This window comes from Vespa crabro, chromosome 5 (genome assembly GCF_910589235.1).
Source record: "Vespa crabro chromosome 5, iyVesCrab1.2, whole genome shotgun sequence".
Taxonomy (NCBI): Eukaryota; Metazoa; Arthropoda; class Insecta; order Hymenoptera; family Vespidae; genus Vespa; species Vespa crabro.
The window spans coordinates 5,940,319-5,952,586 of NC_060959.1; positions in this window are offsets into that span (position 1 = coordinate 5,940,319).

The following is a 12,268-nucleotide window of genomic DNA, read 5'->3' on the forward strand; positions in this document are numbered from 1 at the left end:
GAAAAGATAAGGAAAAAATAAGAAAAAGAAAAGAAAAGACATATTGAATATTGCTGCATGATTACTCGATCATCCCTGAAAAAGAAAAAAAGAAGATGAATAACAGAAAGAGAAAAAATATATAAAATAGAAAATAAATATGTATAAATAGATAAGAGTGCTGGAGAATGAAAGAGCTCTGCACAATGCTGAAACAGCAGTCCGCACCTTCTCATATGTCCTACCTAAAATTTATAAATCATAATTAATAAGAATATATTAATAACATAACTGAAAACATAATTAAAATCATAATTAAAATGAAACAACATAAATAAATATTAAGAAAACATAATTGACAAGAAAGAACCTAAATAAATATTAAGAAAACATAACTGAAAAGAAATAACTTATTAATAACATAATTGAAAACATAATTAAAAAAGAAAAATATGAGATAGAAAAGAGAAAAAAAGAGATGCAGTTCTATACGATGCTGAGACAGCAGCCTGCACCTTCTCATGTGTCCTACCTAAAATTTATAAATCATAATTAATAAGAATATATTAATAACATAATTAAAAACATGATTAAACACATAATTAAACACATAATTAAACACATAATTAAACACATAATTAAACACATAAATAAACACAAATAAACACAAATAAACACAAATAAACACATAATTAAACATATAATTAAACACATAATTAAATACATAATTAAACATATACTTAAAAACATAATTAAAAAGAAACAACATAAATAAATATTAAGAAAACATAATTGATAAGAAATAACTTATTAATAACATAACTGAAAACATAATTAAAAAAGAAAAATATGAAATAGAAAAGAGAAAAAAAGAGATGCAGTTCTACACGATGCTGAGACAGCAACCCGCACAGAGGCACACCCCCATGGCCCATCCCATGGGTCCCACCCGAGATATATAAAGGATAATTAATGAGAGTAAATTAGAATAAACAGTAATGACAGTGAAGAGAATTTTCTTTGCGTTTCAATTTTAAATCGATAGTACATCTATTAATCAATAGTATATAATAGTACATGTATATGATCTTTATATCGTTGTTAAGAATATCCTGTTGTTTAAATATTAATTAATTATAATTTACATACATTGTACATTATTTAAATATTAAGATAATCTTCTTTATTAATTATTCCTTCCCGTGTTGTCGATCCCACAACCTGGAAATAGCTGAAAAGAAATAAGGAAAGAAAAAAGTATATGTACGTATGTATATTAATTATAGGAATGATAAAATTATGAATTTAATTTAATTAAACATAAAAATAAAAGATTAATTAACAAAAAAAAATAGAATATGCAGAACACTGACCTAAAGAAATATTATTCTCTCTGAAAGAAATATTATTATATTTATTACTCGATAATGTATGATAATACATGTATCTGATATTTATAACGTTGCTAAGAAAATCCTATTGTTTAAATATTAATTAATTATTATTTACGTGTATTGTATATTGTTTAAATGTTAAGAGAATCTTTTTTATTAAGTATTCTTTCCCGTGTTCGCGATCCCACGACCTGGAATTAGCTGAAAAGAAATAAGGAAAAAGGAAAGAATATGTATGTATATAAATTAATTATACGAAGGATAAAATTCTGGATTTAATTTAATTAAACTTAATAAAAATAAAAGATTAATTAACAAAAAAAATGAAATATGCTGAATACTGATCTAAAGAAATATTTTCTGAAAGAAATATTGTATTGTACATTTCATAGATATATGATTTTAATATAGAACTCGATTTTATTAAAATAAAATTATGAATTGAAATGAACTTTAGAAAAGAAAAAAATGTGCAAAATTTATCAATCGACTTTAATGTAAAATTTGATTTTATTAAACTAGAATCATAAATTCAATTAAGTTTTAAAAAAAAGTTTATTAAAAAGGCATAAAATATGAAATAATTCTATTCGCATACGCGTGGCAATGTGGGAATATTATTTACGGAAAGTTACTTCGTCTCAGTTTTTTAAATTTACACCCCTACACCCATCACCATAAGAGCATTTTGAGTGACAATATGGTAAAATTAAAATACTAATATGGTAAAACTAAGAGCCATTCTAAAAAGTTCCTAGTGAACCTTCGAAAATAACTCAATAGCCTAATAGTTGTCCTCTTGAGCCACATGTTGTCTTCGACATATAGCCTCTTCTTTGCTTCGTGCCTCGACCTAATCATTCTAAAACTGTAACGACAAAATTTGATTCAAAATTCTAAGATATGAAAGAAAACACTAATACAACCCTAACGCATCTGAAAACTTATTATCCTTTCGAAAGATACATTTTTGCAGCGTGGGAGAAATTAGATATTAATTATAAAAAAATTAGAAATTAGATAATAGTATATTAATTGCTGAAAATCCTGAGCTAAAAATTAATTAATTTATCATCTAGGCTTACGGACTACGTCTCTTTGTTTTTTAGCAATTATTCTACTCGATTTTTCTCTTTCAAAACCAATAACTCTATCGAGACTTTTCTTGTATCAATTTAAATTGATTAAATATTTAATTAATAATTATTTAAAAATATAAAGTAAACCCTTGAACGTTCATTTTTACAAACGAATATTTTAATTATTGTAATAAAATCATCCACAGTTTCGTTTGTAATCCAGAGACTATCCATCGCGAGTGTCTTCTTGCTCGTTCTTTATTAGAACTTATGAATATCGATTATTTACTTATTTCCGCACGAGTAAAAAATTTAAAAATGTACTAAAATATTCAAAATCTCAAATAATTATAAACGCGTTTGAGCAAGAAGATCCTATCCTGACCTAATAAATAAATGAAAAAATAAGAAACCATTCACGAGTAAATCTCCGAAGAAATTTACTTGTGGTCACTCAATGCTCTTCTAGTAATTAATTACAACCAATCACCCGTGCCGATTCGGACCTTCCGTCCTCGACATGATTGAGTGATTGGAGGGACTTAAAAATTCACTTACTACTTAAGAAGTTCTGCGATGGCTCCAAAACACTCGTTCAGATTGAAGTTGATAGTGGACCATTCGTATGTGGTTGAAAATTACGTAGGTCGACATCGAATTTGATCAAGAAACTCTTCAATGATGCACTGACTCTATATTGCGATAGTTATTTTTTAACGAACGGTCACTGAATTAACTTCGCGAAACTATACTGTCTTTTATAAATACAGCCTATGCGACTGTTAAAAAATTAATAAAGTTTGCGAACAAACACTGACTCTAACGACTGCATTGCACGCAGACGTTGCAAAAACTTTTGCTTTTTAAATCGCGAAACGCGAACGAACCAACACTGTTTCTACTTCGCGAAATTCATATTTAAGCGATACAAATATTCGATTACATCATTGTTTCCCGAGCGATTGCAATGACAAATAAAATAAGCGATTGCAAACAAAAAAATAAAAACAAAATTATTAATATCAGCGTTATAATAAGAAACTGTATAAATTATTGAAGAAACGTAAGATATAAAAATATATTTACCTTAATATTGGTTAATACTTGCAGCGAAGACATCCTGAGACACTTTACATATTTACTCGTCAAAAGACAAAGCAGAAATGATTTGGAAAACGCAATTTAGAATTTTTAATGTTTAAATAAATGTATTATTGTTTAAAAATTACTCTGTTCTATCCCGCATGCAATAAAAATCGTTTAAAGAATTATAATATTATCGACAATGTTAATTTATAAGCTTTCGCGTTTAGAAAAGTGAACCTCGATGTGTACATGTCGGAGTGCAAGAGAAAACTAACTTGCGAACTGTCAAAGTCGTGCAAAAGTGCGTTTATGTTTATATTACACGAGGCAAATACTACGAAATAAAAATTATAAAGTAATAGAAGTTTATATTAAAATTATTTTAAATCCCGCGCGCGTTTCAGACTTTTTAATGATTAAATAAATGTACTATTGTTTAAATATTACTCTATTCTATACCGCATGCAATAAAAACCGTTTAAAGAATTATAATATTATCGATAATGTTAATTTATAAGCTTTCGCGTTTAGAAAAGTGAATCGCGATGTGCACATGTCGGAGTGCAAGAGAAAACTAACTTGCGAACTGTCAAAGTCGTGCAAAAGTGAGTTTATGTTTATATTACACGAGGCAAATACTACGAAATAAAAATTATAAAGTAATAGAAGTTTATATTAAAATTAGTTTAAGTCCCGCGCGTGATTTAGAAATTTTAATGTTTAAATAAATGTACTATTGTTTAAATATTACTCTATTCTATCCCGCGTGCAATAAAATTTTTAATTTCTTACGCGTTTGTTTCGTTATAATGTTTAAATGATTCTATTATTGTTTAAATATTAGTTTATTGTACTACGTGTACATTAAATATTGTCTAAATAATCGAAAAATTATCGTAATTATTAATTTATAAATTTACGCGATTAGAAACAGAGAGTATCGATATGCACTGGTTGGAGTGCAAAAGAGAACTAACTCGCGAATCGTCAAAGTTAATCGAAGGTACGCTTATGTTTATATTTTACAAGGCCAATAACCGCGAGTTTAAAATTTTTAAGTATTAGAATTTTTTTTAAGTTATTTTTAGTTTCTCACGCGTTTCTTTCTTTAAAATGTTTAAATGAATCTACTATTGTTTAAATAATTATAAAATTATCGAAAGTATAAGTTATTTAAACTTTTTCTTGTGTTTTTGAATACATTTGTATAGCTATCGAAATTGAGTATATTTCTATAGCTATCCATTTTAATGATTAATTTTATTAGTTTGGACTAACATAATATTCGTTTATATAGTTTTGAAGTTCCTATATTATATTTTTAATCTTTCCGTATTTTCGTATAATAGATCGAAAAATTACATGCTATGTAGTTGTAGGGAAGCCATTACACATGTGGTGTACAGCGCATGCGCCTGTTTCCATCTATGCTTCTTACTATTGGTTATTCCGCCATTTGGAATTATTTCGTCGTGTCAGTTACAGCAGATCTTCGTCGTCTCGTTAATTACAAGTTATTAGTATATTCTTTTTTAACGTACATCTTTATTTTATATATCAATCGGTCTCCTAAAATGTGATTTCCACGTATGTATGCTAGCAAGTTGTGGCATTGTTTTGTTTAAAAGATATCCGTGAAAATAAAATCGACGTTTTGGTTTCTTCTTTCGAGCTATGACGTCGTCTATTAATGTCGATCTAATATCGATCTAATATCAAAAAGTATACAAACTAAAAAGAACTACATAGTACGTTAGAAATAATATCTGAAACGCAAGTGTCCTGCACGCATACGTAAGTATATCTGTTTTTAAATAAATTTTTAAATAAATTTAAATTTAATTTTAAATAAATAAGGCAATGTTCTTAATTAAGAGAGAGAGAGAGAGAGAGAGAGAGAGAGAGAGAGAGAAAGAGAGAGAGGAGAGAGAGAGAAAGAGAGAGAGAGAGAGAGAGAGAGAGAGAGAGAGAGAGAGAGAGAGAGAGAGAGAAAGAAATAAAAATAGTTTTAAGATATAGATAATGGCTTGAAAATTCCCCAAATAATAATGTCTACGAATTTGCAGTCCTTGGCAAGTATAAATATTTATACCAATCAATATTTATGTGTTAGTATATATGTATATCATTTCGAGAATTTAGGAAATAATTACTTACCGGCAAAAACAGATGTAAACAATCAAAGGACGATCGGGTCTCTTGATACGACCTTGCTCTTCGTCGTTACTAATGTGTTACTACTCAGTTCTCATTCGCACGAGCAGCTCTCCGGACGTGTTCAGACTTGTTCTCACTTCGTTAATTCTAGTCCGTCTAGCTTCTCATTTATATTATATAGAATGTTTCATAAACATGATTTAATCATTTATGGATTATTAATCTTATTTTATATCATATTAGACTTCAATACTTGTAGTATTTATATATTGAGTATGCAGATCATATTTACACGTTATATACACGTTATATACATATACATATTTGTTCGTAAATTTAGTTAATTTTATTCTATATTAATAATACTCTTAGATTTTTATCCTGTTCTTATTTATTGTATTCAACTAATCTATCTACTTCAACACATTTGCAAACTATCAATATCAACTATTAACTATCAACTATCAACTATTATGTACTTCTGCTAGTCTTCATATATATATAAGTATGTAAGTTCCTCTTTAAGTTATTTTAACTACATTTCAAATAATATATAAAAATTTGGGTATTAATTCTAATAAACTGTATATTGAATTTACAAATTATATATACATATGTATCATATACACATATGTGTATACATATACATATATACATATGTACATGTACACAGTTCATATACATTAATGTATTATATGTATACATACATTTATCATATATACAAATACATTTATATACCTAAATATATTTAATTTCATTCTGTATTAATACTTGAATTTTGTCTATTTCTTATTCGTTGTATTCAATTAATTTGTCAACTTTTACATATTCAACTGTCATGCATTTACTTTTACTGTTCCTTGTACATAGTGTATGCAAGTAACTTTATCTTCAAGAAATTTTTATTAAATTTAATTAAAAAGTTAGACATTAATTTTAAAAATCTTTATCTAATTTTTAACAAACTTTATTTATATGTTGTACAATTCAATACGTTCTGTTATAGTCTTATTGTAAGTTTATTTACTGGATTATATCCAAAACTTTTATTATATAATATTTTCAATTTCTCTTAAAAAATTTATAAATGGATCTCTATACGCAGCAACCTCCATGTGGTGAGATCCGGAAATCGGTATTACGAACGTTTATGTATTTTACATTATACAACGTACGTACTACCGGGCCAATGGCTGACGTTCGGTGCACTAGAAAATATTTTTGATAAAATTTTAATTCATTAAAAATTTTTTCAACATATTTTACATTGAATTAACATTGAATTTAAAGAATATTAAGAAGCACCGAGAATAATAAAAATTTTAATTAAAGTATAATAAGAGTTGAATTAAATTAAAATAAAATTTCAAGATACGTTTAATCGTTTAATTAATATTATAAATATTATAATTTTAATGTTACTTGTCTAGTTTTACTTTAATGCTATATCTATTCAGATTTATAGGTATCCACGCGATTTGTATATTTTTGTGAACATATCCCTATCGCGATCATATCCATTTTTAAATGATAGATACAACGCGATTTTGATCGTTTGCTTTTTTTTTTTTACATATTCATTTATTTTAACATAGCTTGCACGTTTTGCAATTACATCTTTTTAACGCTATTTCTTTTTCCCTTTTCATTACTATAGTATATGAAAAATTTAATATAAGTTTATAATTTAAAAATTATGTAATTTGAATAATATGATATATGATATTTAATATTTTACACATAATATTTAATATGTTATAAATTGTAAAAGTAAACACCACAGCTTGCTTTAACAATTTTTCTACAGGTCTTCAGTTGTTGATCGCGCGCAATGCGATCATAGAGTCAGTGTTTGTGCGAAATAGTTTGATTGTTTTGCAATCGAATAGATTGCTTTAAAAATAAAATAAAATAAAATAAAATAAAATCGCGTATTAGAGTCAGTGTTGTTCGCCGATTAGAATTTCTCGGTCGCGTTAGTAAATCAGAAAACAAGAATTTATGTCATAATCTTGTTAAAACTGCATATTTGCTCGCCGGTGTTGTTAGAATCATTAACACACTTTCGGCCAGTTCGGTGGAAAAGGATTGCGTTTGCGATAAATATTGTTATGGTCGAAAGTGTGAATTTAAAAATTCATCTTCTTCATCTTTATCGACGAATGTAATGCTTCGTCTGGATACAATTACACGTTAGTATCTATTTTTATTCTAATCATTACTTCTCATTCATTGTTTAAATGTCATAATCTTGTTAAAACTGCATATTTGCTCGCCGGTGTTGTTAGAATCATTAACACACTTTCATAAATATATATATATATATATTTTTTTTTTTGTATCTTTTTTGATTCATCGAAGATATTTCTTTTTGACATGGAACGTATTATTAATTATTTTTTGTGCCTTATTAATTACAGATCAATCAACGATTCAACAATAATTTTAATCAACTTCACGACATCATTCGACCTACGTCGAGGGGGACGAGTGTTTTGGAGCCATCGCAGAACTTCTTAAATAGTAAGTGAAAAATTTAAAGTTCCTCTAGTGCCCATCATGCCGAGGATGAAAGGTCCATATCGGCACGGGTTACTGGTTGTATTCGTTGATGTCCCATTGTCCAAAACGAGCATAAGTGACCGTGATTAAGATCTTTGATTTTATTCACGAGTGGTTCCCCACATGTGTAGTTAGTTTTTTTCTTATTATTATTATTATTATTATTATTGTGTATATATATATATCAGGCTAGGGTCTTCTTGTTTCAAAATCATTTAATTAACAGTGCTGTTAATTAGCACTTTTTTCTCTCTTCGTTTTTGTTCGCGATATTAGTAATGAAATCGGGCATTCACTTACCCGATTTCGTCCAAATAAAGCATATAACGTGGTTTACGTTACATGCATTGCTTCGTACTCAGTCTATTTAATTGTGATTTACTTCGATATTTCGATATATCGATATATCAACAAATGAGCAAGAAGACAAACCCCTTTCGCGACGGATAGATTCTGTCAATTAAGTGGTGGATCATAATCCTGTTCTTTCATTAGAACAGCCATTTAATGAAAGGAATCGTCCGAGGTTGTTTTTTATATAAATTAAATTTTTCAATATATTAAATTTTTCAATAAATTATATTTTTCAATAAATTAAATTTTTCAATAAATTAAATTTTTCAATAAATATTCACTCATTATCCAATTTCATAACCGCATAATGTGTATGTATATATACGAGATATATGCATATTTCATACCTACATGTCAACACAGCTTTACCGCGGGTCGCTCAAAGGCCCTTATGCGGTGTGCAATGTGATAGAGTTGTATAAGATATTTTGCAACTCTAATTTTACCACAACGTGGTAACTATTATAATTATTATCATCATCAATTCCCTCCCCCTCTTCCTCCTTTTGTTTGAGTCCTTGCTAATAAGGTAAGCAATGAGACTCGTAGAGTCACAGCCCGTTTAGGCCTAGTTTATAAGTTAATCATTTTTTAGTTCAGGATTTTCAGCTCTAATTATACTAATACCCGTTTCTCCCCCCCATGCTTTCTGCGTTCTCATCTATGCGTTTGCCCAGGTGTTACTCGTATGGGTGAGAAACAGTCTGCGTGGGTTTAGTTTTAATTTTTTTCCTTTTGGCGGCTGTCATTGTGCTGGTGATTGCACGATGTACCTTGCACTTGTATGTGCGTTTTAGGTGGTGCATTGTACATCGTTTCGCGATAACTTTTTAATTAATAATAAATAAATATCTTATTGTATTAATATCGTTTTACATAGTTACCACATTTTTTTCTGTGGAAAATTTTAAATACTCGTATTTATTACTAGTATCCATGTATATACTAGTATGTACTAGTATTTTTGCTTTAGTCATATATGCAATAATCATTAGCCGTGGCAGTCGATTACAGCAATTGGTACGTACTCCTAATACATTAGAACAATACGCGTTTGAACTGGGGTGTCGGAGGTGCCCCGGGGCATGCTCTCTAGTGTAGGCTTTTGCACCCTGGTGGAATGTGAGAGAACCGTGGAGTGTATGTGTTGGTGTGAATGCTTTGCACTTTTTAAATATAGGTAATAGGCAGGCAGGTAGCATACCTTTTCTGAGTGAATGTCTAAATTGATTTTAAGTAAGTAGGTAGGGACCGGAAGACCCTGGATCCGATTCTCATTAAGGAGTGAGAAGTCCCGTCTCCGGAGATTTGTGAAGTTACAGCAAATTTTACGATCATTCAACATGTTTGAATTATCTTTTATTCTTTTTTTTTTTTTTTCTTTTTTTTTGACATTTTTTGCTGACACTTTGCATTGCGCGATGTATCAGTATCAAAACAGTTCGAAAAACTTTGCACCGAATGAGAACATATTAGATGCATCCCATATCTTTTGAACTTAGCAAAGGATTTTGAACTCGTTCGATACTTAGTTATAAATTAACGCTTGCACTTCGCGATTCTTGAAATATTTACGAATCTACATATTTTTTTTTTCTCCTAATCCAATTTCATAACTGCATAATTTGTATGTATATATACGAGATATATACATATTTCATACCTACATGTCAACACAGCTTTACCGCGGGTCGCTCAAAGGCCCTTATGCGGTGTACAATGTATTAGAGTTGTATAAATATTTTTGCAACTCTACTTTTACCACGACGTGGTAACTATTATAATCTTCATCATCATCATTAACCTCCTTCTCTTCCTCCTTCTTTTGTGTGAGCCCTTGCTCAGAGTATATACTTGCGTGCATAAAATCTAAATATTACAATTCTCGTGGATCTTGACTTTTTACCGAAACTTTTTCCATCTTTTAAGTGCAAGCAGTTAATCTTAGTTTGTAATAGGTTCATCGATTAGAATGAATATTATGTCTGCTGGAGCATTCGATTAAATGTGTCTGTGTAATTGCGCACGGTTGGTGGATTCTTTGAGTCCATTGATTGTCCACAGGCTAGGATAGCTTAACGGTATAGGTCAAATATTAATGAATCTTTCATTTTTCTTTTTTTTTTCTTTTTTTTTTCTTTTTTCTTTTTTTTTAATAAATAAATAAGTAAATAAATAAATAAATAAAAATTATTAGAAAATCGAGACGCACCCAGGTAGAATAGAAAACGCAGTTGAGAATACGTGTTGGGATTCGTCAGTGCCGTTTGGGGTGATTCATTCGCGAATTTTGTCATACCTCAGTGGTTATTATTTAGAAGAAATCGATACTTTACGTCGCAAGCACTTACCGCTCGTTAGGTTAAGTAATAAAAAGAAAAAGAAAAAAAAAACCCAGCGAAAACGTGTTTTTTACTTCCCAACTCCTTAGCTTGCGACTATTGCGTCTCGTTCAATTACGCGCGTTAACACGAGTGGTTTGAGTCTTGTTGCGTAAAGTGAGATCAGGTCGGGATTAGGTCGGTTTAGATTAGGGACGATTTCATTCTTATAGTATAATCCACTGTGGCATGTCAATTTTTGTGGGTGCGTTGTTTCAAACGTGTAGGGCGTTTTTTGATGCATAATCTTATCTTGCGTCGCACGTAAGGAATGCTCCAATGTAGTGGTTAGGGCATGAAGTAAGAAGAGGCTATATGCCGAAGAGGCCCCCACAAACTGTGGCTCAAGTGGGCAACTATCGACCAGAAGTCATTTTTCAAAGGTAGTCGGCATGTCGAACCCTTCGTTAATGGCTTATGGTCTTATCAAAATCTCAATTACCCTTTTACCACGTTGACACTTATGCTCGTAGTAGTTTGTTCCTGGACGGAGATGATGGACCATTCCATCTCCTTGCTACGGCGTTCCGCACTCGCGTACGGTTTTTGAGATTAGAGTCAAACTTTTTTAGTGTCATTACTAATTGATAGATTCTTTGCAATTTTTTCCTTTAAACTAAAGTCGAGTCATCGAGTTTTTTTAAAAAGTAGAGTCAATTTTTCATTTTAAATTATAATTGAGACCCTTGCATTTTTTTTTTCTTTTATTTAAAGTCGAGCCCTCCCTTTACATTTTAAATTAAAGTCGAATATTCTTTTCTTTACATTTTAAGTTAAAGTCGAGTCATTGCATTTTTCTTTTTAAATTAAAATCAAGTTCTTGCATTTAAATGTTTTAAAGTAAAGTATTTTCTTGAAGTAGATTTCTAGTTACAAAGATAGAATCACGTTCGTTAAATATTGTGTGGATATCTGTGGCCTGCTGCAACATTACACTCAGGAGTGCACCTGGATACCCAAGCATGTTGATTTTTAATTCAGAATAATCATATATATATTTTTTCCCTATCATTTTCATAACTGCATAATGTGTATGTATATATACGAGATATATACATATTTCATACCTACATGTCAACACAGTACTACCGCGGGTCGCTCAAAGGCCCTTATGCGGTAAATAATATGAACACAGGATTGTAAAACCATTTTTATAATTTCCTTGTTTTACCACGAGTTATAAAATGACTCATATGTGGTAACTATCATTATCATCATCATCATCCTCATCCTCATTTTCCTTTTTTGTGGTAAAATTCTCATTAATCTTATTATT